The 12,927-nt window shown below is 41.5% G+C and overlaps 1 protein-coding gene across 3 annotated transcripts in view; it reads left to right on the forward strand.

The window, feature by feature from the left end:
- erbb4b (erb-b2 receptor tyrosine kinase 4b) overlaps nt 1-5,463 on the forward strand; it is a 258,187-nt gene extending 252,724 nt beyond the window's left edge. For all 3 annotated transcript variants that reach the window (XM_030343901.1, XM_030343902.1, XM_030343900.1), the window contains one exon: nt 1-5,463. This exon is cut by the window's left edge and continues 689 nt beyond it. The gene's annotated coding sequence lies outside the window, so the exon portion shown is untranslated.
- Nucleotides 5,464-12,927: the final 7,464 nt, after the last annotated feature.

The raw sequence follows: 12,927 nt of genomic DNA on the forward strand, positions 1-12,927 counted from the left end.
GCCAGTGTGTACAAAGTGACAAAGAGGATAAGGGGTGGAATGAACTCTGTAAAGTTCCCATGGTCCAATGCGGTGATGATCACTTGGTTTCCCAGTATAAGCAAGCAGACCTTCTTGGCCACCGTGTTACTACGTTCAGCCATTCCAGTTCCAGAGACACCTCTCTCACTATTTTCATCACTTTCTCCCCTTTTGCTCTCCTGCCTCCTCTGAACTGGATCAAAAACTATAGCCATTGGAAGCCTATTTTATTGTAAGTGAGATCATGTCAGTCAGATATATCTTCTGCAAAGGCGGTTGGTATCTCGGGGCTTGTCCTTTTCTGGGAGAAAGCATGAATAAAGGCACCATCTTCACCAGCGATTCGCAATGCACAGCACAATGGCCAGGCGTGTGGATAAAAAAAGACAAAGACGAACACAAACTGAGCAGGCGTAGGGCTGGGGCATCTGTCAGTGTCACATGGCAGGGTGGGTTATCAGTTCTGGAAACCGCATTGCTTCAGACACTTTTCCTTCACAGTTTCCTTCACAATCTGTCAGGTTTAGCTGTTGAGCCACATAAACAGTCCATTACTGGTTGGTGGTCCATTTTTTCTGACGGGGGGCAATCAGCACACAAAGCTGTTGTTGTTTACAGCTCATCAAACACATAGCTTGACACGTGCACGGTGAGCTGCGTCGTGACTTTGTGCCAAATGGCCGCCCAGCTGCGTTATCATTTTACGGGCCTGCGTCCTGCCCCACATGCGTCTGTGATGTTTACATGCTCCAGGCCTCTCGCTGCACCGGCAGTGAGAATTCATGCATTCATCACACACACCTCATTTAATTTTTTTACTTGGTCGGCCCCCCCAGAGTAAACCAATTTCCGCGTGTGCCACCTTGAATCACAATTATAAAATCACCACCACACTAATTCAATATAGATAGATTTAAACGTACACACACACCCTCACTAGCGCACACATAGATAAACCCCCACCCGCCGTTGAATTAGGCAGGGGGGAGAAAGGGGCTGTTGGCTAACCTTGTGCTGAGAAGCAGCCTTGATAACGGCCACGCAGTCAGGCAGCACAGAAGAGGGGCCCAGACAATGTCAGCTGGAAAGTAAATGTCACAGCGGTTTTATGAAGCGCTATGATACCCCCCCCCCCCCCCCACACACTACCTGGTGAAATGCATCACACAGATTATTGGTTTGGCTACTGTGGGATTTCATAAGGTTGGTCACCCAGAAGAGGACACTGCATCCAAGCCCACACACACAAACCCCTGTGTTATCCCTCCCACACACCGATATTGCCCATGTTTGTGGAGCAGGGAAAGCAAATGGCTAGTTCGACGTCACCCTAGGAAAATCCATAATACAATTGCTTTTTATGTCAACAAGTGTTGATAAATTGATGAAGCAAATGGAAATGGAAACTTTCTGAATGTCACTTATCAGGGAGGGTAATTGAGGGCTGGTATGCCGTGGGTAATGAGAGAACTGTTTGCAGGGGGTTCGATGCAACACTGGCCGAAGATGCACAGCGGATTACGGAGATCAGAGAAATTGGTGGCTCAGAACCAAATCATGTGATGCGACAACGATCGTCAATCCATGTTTTGGTTTATTTGGTTTTGTCCATTGGGGAAATGTGTTTTCTTGGTAAACTGCTGGACTATGGTAGAAGCCCTAGATTGGATGCTATGAAATATGAGGTAATCGGACAAAACGAGGCACGCTCAAACATTGCCTTGCTAAATGTAAGCCACTTACAAGCCAACACGAACCGTGACATGCCTTGTGCTACGGTCTCCTTCTTAATATTTCTAACAGGATATATTATAAAACCACAATGAGAACATGTCACACACTTGTGAATGTCTAATTTAGACAGATGCACAATGAACCAATTTGGCCACTAATGAAATGTTTGAAAGTCTTCTCTAAAAGCCTTTTGCCTCCCCTCCACTCATCTTTCCTTTCCTTACCACTGTTTTCGTTTATAGAGAACCCACGATTTGCTGGCTCTATACCGAAACAATACTGCCAGATGTCACAATGGGTTTTTCTTCACATCTAGTGCTCTAGCATCTGACTAAGCTGTTAACTCCTATCATATGGGCCATTCAGTCATTTTGTTTCATCGCACTGCCACCATCGTTGACGCTTAACAATGGAGATTTGTTTTTAGTTTTTTCACATTCATTTATTTGCAGGACATTATTCCCTTGCATTGGACCAGGGAAGCAGCAATTCCAAGCTCAGCATTATACACATGTAGGAACAGTTGATGCTTTATGTTTCAAACATGGAATATATCTAAGTCCTATTGCTATTCTTGAGTGCTGTTGCCGAACTCTGTTCGTCTTCATTGAAAACACCAGGCTGGGAAAGGTTTGGATAGGCAGTGCTAATGATTTAGTATCGAGGCCAAACGCAGATGTTTCCCTTGTGCAGTGTTTATCTCTCCCTCTCAGGCTTTATGGGAAAGAATTACCAGCCAATTGTGCTCCAGCTGAGGTACTGGGCTATTTGTGAGTGATGCTAAAGTGCAAGGGAATCTTAAATCTTTTGAGACAAACAAATGTTTGATTTAGAATGCAATTATGTAGCAAAATCAATCACTACTAGGACGTCAATTATATTGGTGAAGATCTTGATATTTGAGGAATATTAGGAAATTATTTTGTAACACAAAAAAAGCATTGTAAATCTGAAGTTACTGAGGCCCTAGGTCAGTAAGACATTAGTGCGTAAGCGGAAAACAGACCTTCAATCAGGGGATAATTCACAAATCTATTTCTGAGGCCAACACTGTGTACGGTGTTTCTGCCTTTTTTTCTCTCCTGGAAGTTTATATGCTTATTTGCGATGGCATGGGCTATTTTGGCTGTGCTAGAGCTGCAATCCCCCTTTCACGTAGGGTCTCATCTATCGTTGACAAACGAATCCCTCTTTGCAGTTTTAAAAGTCCACCATGCAAGGTCCTTTTTTTATCAGCACGCTACAAGGCATAACTGTACCAGTAAGCTGGGCGGCCGTGTGCTGAAGTGTGAGGAAAGTGGTGGCAAATCACAGAGAGACAGGTTCCATAATGGATCTCTATGGGGGAAAATGAAGCCAATCTCATGGAAGAGGAAAACCACTGGTGCTCTTAAGGCCAGGCAACACCACTAGGGACTTTTTTTTAGACATTTCAGGATGCTAATTTCCTCAAAAAATAGCACTACTACGGCCTGCTGTTCTGTCACTTGACATCGTGCCAAGCCCTGAGCCCAGAGCCACAGAAAGACAGGTAATCGAACACTATCATACAGCATGGTCATGCCTATAGTTTGAGCGTTCCAGTGGTGTTACCATGCCAATGCATCAACGTTAGGAGAGCTACCGCTAATAACAGCAAGGCAGCACTGTACCAGGTGTCAGAGGCCGTGATTGATCCCCCCGTTCCTTTCTCCTCATGTTATACTCTGGAGGTAAACTGACAAATGTATGTAGCAAACACTGTTCTGGAGGCGGAGCAGTAGGACGATACAAGCAGCTATACCGGTGTGAACAGGAACAAAGACCAAAAAAGCCAATCTGGAGGGGAACGCTGACAGTAATCAAAGGTAAATGTGAGCCACAATTTCATGTAAATACATCTCTCTTTTTTTACCTTCAACTGCTGTTTATTATACACTTTCCATGAGATGCTTTCGGGAAGTTGCTGAGGTACTTTAAGGAGCACAATAATTCCTTCTTTGAAATGAATTGTCCATTCAATAATTAATTAGCATTTAGCATTGTAATGATGGTCATATTTATTTTGTGTGTTTACTTATGTCTTTGGTGAACTGTATTTTAAACAGGTGTTAACTTTGAGTATATTGAGAGTGAAAGACATTTTTATAAACGTTATGTGCTTTGGGGTTGTATCATGGAAATGGATTTTTCCTTGGGTCTAACGCTAAAAGTAAGCAAAGTAATTATATTTCTGTTCTGAGGTCATTCATTTATGACATGTTTTCACATTAATCAATTATACAGTTGCTTTATTGCACTGATACCTACACCGCATTTAACGTCACTGTTAAATACATGTATTTAATCTGAACAGTCTTGTACACTGAATGAACAACTAGGACCAACTGTGGAGTACTTTTTTGGGTAATCCTATAAGCACATGATTTTTGTGGGTAGGCGATTCAATTTTGGTAAGTACGAGTGAGCTGCCACACCGTTGGTGATGTTGTTGGATTTGCATAGATCACGCAGCAGTCACACAATGCTGAAACAATATTATTATAATTTTTTACTTTATTTTATTTTTTACCAAATGCCACATTCATACATTGAAATCCCATTGTGTTTGTTTTTCATCAATCTTAAAAAAAATAGGTATTTTTATAGTGAAAGAGGTGGTCATTTGTAAATAGAGAAAATGTGATTCTTTGCGTTTTTCCCCACTTATTTTTTATTCTACTTGCATAAAATGATTCTTTTTATTGGTTGAAAGTTATCACCTTTTTCTCCAGTTCCTGGGGAGATTATAGGCCTATATATAAATATATATATATATATATCATGTAAATGTAATTTGAAGAGTGAGTTTTCATTTAAAAATGCTTGCACATTTTGTAACCCCTAGCTCTTTCTCACATGTTGTTCCTCGTGGTTGTGTTTTCAGCCCAACTTGGTGGACTTTGTGTTTGACCATATGCTCTTTCGCTCTTAGCGTGATTTGAAAGTGCTTTAAATTAATTTGAGTTCAACCCTTTATAGATCATAGATTATTCTTCAGCGCTTTCCTAAGTATTACACAATGCTGTGTGCATTTATTTTGTACAGAATACTCCACAGAGTGATGTGAGATGCTGTTGCAATACAAAATGAATATGTTTTGAAGCTCACTCTGTCGTTTCACGCCATCGGTTCTAAGCTATGAGTGATTCATTTTGGACATGAAGGTTTTTGGATCTATCACCTACAGTGTGTATCCCAGTTCACAAACATTAATTTAGGGCACAAGATGTATTCATACCAGTGGCCATCAGGAACAAACACCATCACTGATGCTAGTACAATAGCAAACACGGACAAAGCAGTATTATTTCACCTACAGATAAAGAGTTCTCGGGTTCAAAGCCAAAGACTTTGAACTCTTGTTTTGGACGTGTCTCGGACGAATCATCTGCTTGCAGAAAGGGATTTGATGCACAGTATGTCGGCCTGATTACGACTTACATGTATATTGGTTTTGGTATACAGATCGGTAACTCTTCTTCATATCTTGACATCGTACTCTCCAACCTTGAGCAAGGATGTGCCACCGTGTTACTCATTGGCAGCTTCGTGTGCGTCTCTAGGCTGTACAGAACCCAGCGGGGCAACCGTGACCCCAACCCATCCCACCCCCCTCTGTTTTATTACATGAATCCGTCAAAACTATATTTTTAATTTAATATAAATAAAGATCAATACAATATTTAAGGACAAGTATCTGTCAGATTCTTTATCTGGGGGTGTTTGTGTGTGGGGGTGTTTGGGGGGGGGGGGGGAAGACGACAGACGGACAGCTTTGCATGGCTTTGAGCTTGCTTAGTTCGACTTGCTTTCTGTGTGTGTGTGTGTGTGTGTGTGTGTGTGTGTGTGTGTGTGTGTGTGTGTGTGTGTGTGTGTGTGTGTGTGTGTCTGTGTGTGTGTGTGTGTGTGTGTGTGTGTGTGTGTGTGTGTGTCTGTGTGTGTGTGTGTGTGTGTGTTTGATTTAATTACCTTTGAGCTGTCCACCATGCAAATGTGAGAAATTACAATGTTATTCTTTGGTAAAATATGAATTATTTCTTCGGCAAAGCTGCATTACAAATTTGTTTTATTATAGTATATCCTTCTTTTTGATGTTTTATTTGCTTCATATTTGTATTTGAGAATTACATTCTCGCACAAATGGTTTAAACATGAGTCAAACTTCCTATAGGCCTATTGTGTAAATTATATCCAAAAATACAAGAAAACTGATCCGTTCATTCGTAAGTGGCCATGCACTTTTCTGCACTACCTGGCTACATTATGATTATATTTAGAGTGTTGATATTAGCTTTTTCATACCACTTTCCATTAGTTTCTATAAAGCATCAGTTTCAGAAATAATAATGTGTTTTATGTAGTTTTCTTCTTACACTGTGAGATAAATGTATGTGTACCATTCTCTCCCGTGTTCTCATTAGCTTTCCGTTGCTGTTTATAACGATTTTTTTGTTAGGTGGTTGAATATCCGCTTGCTCTTCCTCAATTCATTGCTCAAAAATATTTTGCCGGAGGTCCCCTGATTGCACTACAACAGGACATAAACTGGTAAACAGTCAAACTTAGCCTACCGGTCTGCCAACTGTGACACAATCATCCATCTGATATTCATACAAATTCCAGGCCGAGGGGGGCACAGGGGGGCTGTTCATGCTGGGGGCCCATGCTGGGTGCCTGTGTGGCAGAGCCAAAAGCATATCATCTTTCTTTACCGTGTCGATCTGTTTGGAAGCTTCTGTTTCATGGTGAGTACAACTCTGCCCGAGGAGGAGAGCCCACCACAAGACCCTACAACAACTACTGCTATCACACAAACATGCATGTACACACTCACACACGCACATGCATTTGCGCAACCATACACACGCATTTGCAGACTCGCACTCGTGCACGCCACGCACACATACGCCCATGCAAGCAGCCACAGAAGAACGCCACACAGGAGCACAACTAATAAAGTGTCATTGCTTTTGACATGCGCTCTCACGTGATAGATGCATCTCTTTTCGCAGCAATGACATTTTCTAGCATTATCATGGGAAATCCAATAAGGGGCCTGCCTCCAGGAGCCTTTGCCTCATGCAAAGTCAAATCACTTGCCTTAAGATGGTAATAGAGTGTGATCTAGACGATCCGTCACTGACTTGCCTCTATCTCTCGCAGCCCCTTCACTCGCTCCCCGCCACTCCTTTGACAAAGTGTATGGATTTTACCTGATACCGGGATGAAAGGCAACCGTTGAATGTAAATGATCTCAAATGGCTCTGGGTGCATCGATCGACTCGCGGGCATTGGCAAAGAAAAGTGAAATCTGAGTTTGACAGTGCATCAATCTTAAGCGCAGACGCCTGAAGACCACCACAGACACCTTTTGCATGTTTGGTGGTGTGCCGGTATAAACAGTTCAAGTTAAAGATCCAGGGCTCTGGGCTACGTTGGTCCATAAAGTGTACGTCCCCATCACGCCCATTAACAAGGCATTCGATTTACATTCATTTCTTGTCTGCTTGGGGTTTGGCTGGCTAATTATACTACATTTTTTAACGCCTCTATCAGTAATTTAAGTAATCCGTCGGTATTCCAGTGGGTTTATTCATGGGCCTAAATATCTTTGTTTTTAAAAGAAATCGGCCAAAAATGGAGGTGGTTTAACACAATTGATCAACTTGTTGCCTGAAAGATGTCAAACAGACATATGAAAGACGTTTACAATTTTAATTATTAAGGTGTAAAGAATCGACACATAATTTAAGTCTCAAAGAGATCATAATAATCTTTGTCTAATCTATGTCTAAATTATGTCGAAAATAGACCCCTAACCCGAAACCCAACAGTTATGCCTTGTTTGATTATGTTTTCGTTGCAGTGGCCAGTCTGCACAGCGGGGTTTTGGGGCATTTACATACACTTTTTCTGAGAACCACACTTTACTGTGGCTCTCTCTCGCTCCCTCTCTCTCTCTCTCTCTCTCTCTCTCTCTCTCTCTCTCTCTCTCTCTCTCTCTCCTATTGCGTCATTCTCATTTCCCGGTGACTTGGAGGCGGAGGCCTCCTTTAATTCCTGGGCCGGGCTGCGGCGTGTCGAGAGACAGTGATTGAATAGACTGTACAAAGCCTACACTAAGCAGCGCCGCGATCTTCCCCAGAAAGCTTTCATTACAGGACAACATATTGGATTGTGTTCCTGGGTGCTGCAGACCTTCCTCCTGCCTCCTTCCTGCTGCTGCTGCTGCTCTCCCACCCCGAGGTGACAAGCACGCCAGCCAGCAACGCACATGTCCCCGCACACCAGGGAGGCTTCGACGCGCAACCACTCCTTATATCCGGGGCTAAATACGTCTCAATCATCCTCCCTATTGGTTCTCAAGTCAAGCCGGATCCCCGGAGCCCTGGTGAAATGGAGGAGACGCAGGCCTAATGTCGTTCTGTTGGTTTAATTAGCAGCGTGCCTTTTTTTAGTTTTCTTAATTGTGGCTTGTTGTGTGGTAAAATACAGAATGCAGCGACTCGCATGGGTGCGCTCTGTGAATACCTTTTGAACACCGAAAGTTGTAGCCTATATGTTGGGCTCACTGGGAGAACTTTTTGCCCAAAGTACGTTTCTCTTTGAGTTGACCTACTGCCCTCTTTGAAACTGCTTACCGCAGTTTTTTTTGCTGATTTACTGCTCTCTTTAAGCTGACGTAACCTCTTTCACAAGATGCACAATTGTATGACGCCATGATTTGGAATTTAGCAAGAAAGAACAAATATTTTATTAAACCTGCCAAATACCCATCAAACACAGGTCTGTTCACTTTCTTCTTTTTTTATCAAATATTGATTTTTCTTTTCTCGCGAAATGGTTTTACAGTGCACATTTGACGTGACGCACATACGGTTACATTGAAAGACTGGGACGCTATTTGCATTCCCCTGGTTCAATTTAGGACCATCTGATTTCCAATGAGTTGGAGCTCTTCTACACTTAATGTATATAATTTCCTTTTCTAGGCGAGGAAATAGCCGCTAAGCAGCTGCCCCTTGGTAGAATTATAGGGAAATGGTAAGTGAGATATTATTCATTACAGACAATTACAGTGATACCTCCCTTCACTTACAATAAGAACAAATGCACTCTGATATCTGAATAAAGCTTTGCTAAGGTGTTGCAGTTTTCCCTTCACAATTGAACTTTAAGGTTTTTTTTACAGCTAGACTAGAACAACATTTGTGTTGCAGTACAGTTGAATATTAATAGTGTTTACCTCCATTAGTTTATTCATTCTGATCTATTGGCTGTCTGTGTAGAAAACGGTGGTTGTGATTAATTCCTTAGTGGTTCTTGTCAGCGAAGCTTTTCACTCTGCTCAACACCTTCCGAACTTTCTAGTCTTCTTTTAAAAAATTATGGTGATAATCCTCATGATCCGGTAGTAGTATTTGCTAATTAACTTGCTGCTCGAGCAAACATTCACTTACATTCAGATTAATGAAGGACAGCAAAGACAAGCTCCCGCATCCCCCTTGGTCAGGAAAGTTAATGGCTATGAAGTGAGACTTTACTATGACTGCATTTCACACACAAATAGGCTACACTAATAACATACAATGAACAACTTGATAAATGGCAGACATTGTGGGCAACATTGCATTTTAATTAAGCAGGAGGCATCATTGTAAAACTCACTTCTTGGTTGCAATTATGCGGCTCTATTCATGCACAACACAATGCCTTGATGACAGCTCATTGCAGGCTTACAGAGGCGCCCATAATTGTGCCCTTTTTTCACCTAAAAATGACACACATCTCGCTTCACTGCTTTGGTTTAAAGTAACACAGAGCACTCAAATGAGTGACAAGTTATAAACGTGTTATTTTACACTAAGAAAAGAGAGTAACCACTGGTGTTAAAAAACCCTTAGGAGAATTAGGAGAGCTTGTAGTTGGGGAAAGAGAGTGTAGACCCAGCTAAATCACCAAATACATAAACATGAGCGTATGCACTGACTGCACATTATTCATCTGGAATGGCCAATCCTTTAGGACAGACACAGAGGCCTTTAATGTTGGATCAAATGCAAGCTTTAAACATCTTGAAATACCTTGATGGCCAAAGTGCCATAATGTTGATAAAGTAATCCCTGCTCACTGTCAGTGAGTCATCAGTACCCTCGATCTTGCACTTGACCACAAGGATGCAAATTCACGTGTGTGTGTGTGTGTGTGTGTGTGTGTGTGTGTGTGTGTGTGTATAATAGAAGGCCTGTCGCACCAGTTACTCAAGTTACTCATGTGCGCATGTGCCAAGCAGACTGCGGTTCACACACACAAAGCACGCGCGAACGCATACATACACACTGCATACACACACACACGCACACACACACACACACACAGGAAAACACACACACACACACATGCACGCTCACACACCGCACGTCAAGACAAAGGCAGCAACACATACACGGAAGGCCAAACACGCACATACAAGCGCACAAACCATGTCGAGACAAAGGCAGCGACACACTCGCCGAGCTAAGACGTTACGTTTTTAAACATAACGGCTCCGCCATCGACACACGCGCAGGTAAAAACACACACGCACGCGCACACACCACAGCGACACTCTCCCAGGTAAGACGTTATGTTTTTAAACATAACTGCTCCGCTGTCGACAAACTCTCCTAGGTAACACGTTCTGTCTATAGACTATAGAAATTGCGATAAAATAAGGGAAGAGACTATTTCTCACCTCGACAAGCAACGACGGGTTGTTAAACGACCGGCATATCAACACACAAGTCACGTGATTCTTAAAGAGACACTGTCCCTATAACACAGAATGAAAACATGTCAATGAAACAGAATGGTGAATTATTTCTATAGAGTCTACCACAAGACTACATTTTGATCAAATGTAATATTACACTCCTTCTTGAGCCTCCCAAAATGTCTTGCGATATTGATATCCCCCCCCTCCCCCCTGTGGACTGTTTTAGTTGTTTTATTTTTCTTATGTTTTGTGTGTATGCTATGTGTGACTGTAGGCTACTGCTGCCTGTCTTGGCCAGGACACTGGAAGAGACGTTTAATCTCAATGATGATTATTATTTTCAACTAACCAATAGTAGTTGCATTGCATTTTAAAATGTCAATGCACTTTTCAGCCCTGAATACCAGTAAAGGCTATTTAATAATTGATTTGCATTCATAGTATGCTAACTTTCCATTGAACAATTAACCCTGTTACCATATATTGACTAATTTTATAATGTAATAAAGTGCTCACACACTAGCTGCTTTTAGACACACGTGTAAATCCCGATATTCTCCTGATTGGCCATATTTGTGAACAACATTTCCTGACATTTGTACCCTGAAAATCTCCTGATTAATACTGCCCCTGAGGTAGTAGGGAAATGTAAATTACCTTATATGTGAATGAGGAGTAGAAAGTCGGTGTTTCTCACACCACTACGTGTTGTTGACGCTTCTGTATGTCATTGAGTGGCCCCCTAAATGATAATCAGCCTGTTGCCTTTTGTTCGCTGAATGGTTAAAAAATATTTAAATGTTGGCACTGCCTTTTAGAGTCATTTTTGGTGAACAAATGTTATACGTTGTAAAACTATTGCAAAAATGTTATTGTATTATGCGCTCAGAAATTTGTTACATTATCGACTGGGGTTTCCACATTATTGCTATGGTTTTAATTACAACTAGAGGTTGAGAAAACTCTAGTAGTTATAAAGCCGCTGCATTGTTTTATTTGATCCCGTAACTGATGGAGTAAACAATGTCACTGGCATGCGCCGGCTAGGAGCAAACTACACGAGGTAAACACCAACACTCAAATAGATAGATATTGATCCACAATCAAGACCTTTTATGCCTTCCACACATTGAATGCCATCTGATTCAGAGAACATAAACAGTTACAAAGCCTATAGAATGAGAAATATGCCAATACTTCAAAATAACTTATTAATTACAACGTGAAATTGATAATTCAATAGAATCATGTAACAGATTTATGTATTAAATAGTTATTTATTTCAATGTGTGTTTCATTATCTAAATATTTTGTATCTATTTGAAAGAATTTATTAAATAAATACTGATCTGTCAACCGCTGTCAAAGTCTGTAAAAAAAAAAAGGCTACACAATTAATTGACAGCTGCCTTGTGCACGATTTAATTTCGTGCTGCTTAGCAGCCTGGATTCCATGGATCCGATTTTCGCCTGAAATAGGGAACCAATCACAGAACGGGGAGGGACGGCAAGACGATGACGACGTCTATGCGACACACCCATCGTCTTCTTCCTCATCAAATTTCTGTTGCTCTAAATACGTCATCTGGTATAATTGATACGATTGGCTATGAGCTACGTACAGACCATGGACATATTATAAAATGGACGACGGATTCCAAAATAGCGCCTATTCATTCCTATGTAAACCATGGTACAGACTCATATGATAGACATTCGTAGCACCCAAAAAATGGATCCGGGCAATCGTAAACCACGCCTCATATACGAGAAAATAAATGTGTGGTTCCCTTCCCACTCAGACCTCTTCTCAATGTAGATTGATATGAGGTCTGGCGTTAGCCCGGCTAGTATTTTGCAGCATATCATTCTCCAGGTCTCCAATGTTACAAACGTAATAACTTGTGTGACCCAGATACGAGTATGATTATGCAGAGCTTTGGGTCACAAATGGGGCTGCTGGAATTACCAATGCTTCTTTGTGATACATTTTGATGATCAGACTATGAATGCCATTATAGTGTATACTTTTCAGCTTCCCATGGAGGACAAGAGACATTACCGTTCACCCTCCCTGCAAGCAACCAGCCTGCAAACTACAGACGATCGGAGGCAGAACCTTCAGTTGTGCTGTCTCATTCTAAAGAAGTGATGTAGACATTTCATGGAGAAGACTATGGGCCCTACCTCAAAAATACAGATAAGGTGAGAAATCAAGTGTCATCCAAAAGCATTCATCGATTTCATCTTGCTAAATGTTTCATGGTAACATTTTAAAATAAAATTGTTTTTTTTTGGTGAAAGTCAATATTATTACAATAATATTTCTTTATCAAACGTTTTTGAAATGTTAGCAAAATATCACATTAATTTGCATCTGGTGCATCTAAAAACTT

This window comes from Gadus morhua, chromosome 20 (assembly GCF_902167405.1).
Source record: "Gadus morhua chromosome 20, gadMor3.0, whole genome shotgun sequence".
Classification (NCBI taxonomy): domain Eukaryota; kingdom Metazoa; phylum Chordata; class Actinopteri; order Gadiformes; family Gadidae; genus Gadus; species Gadus morhua.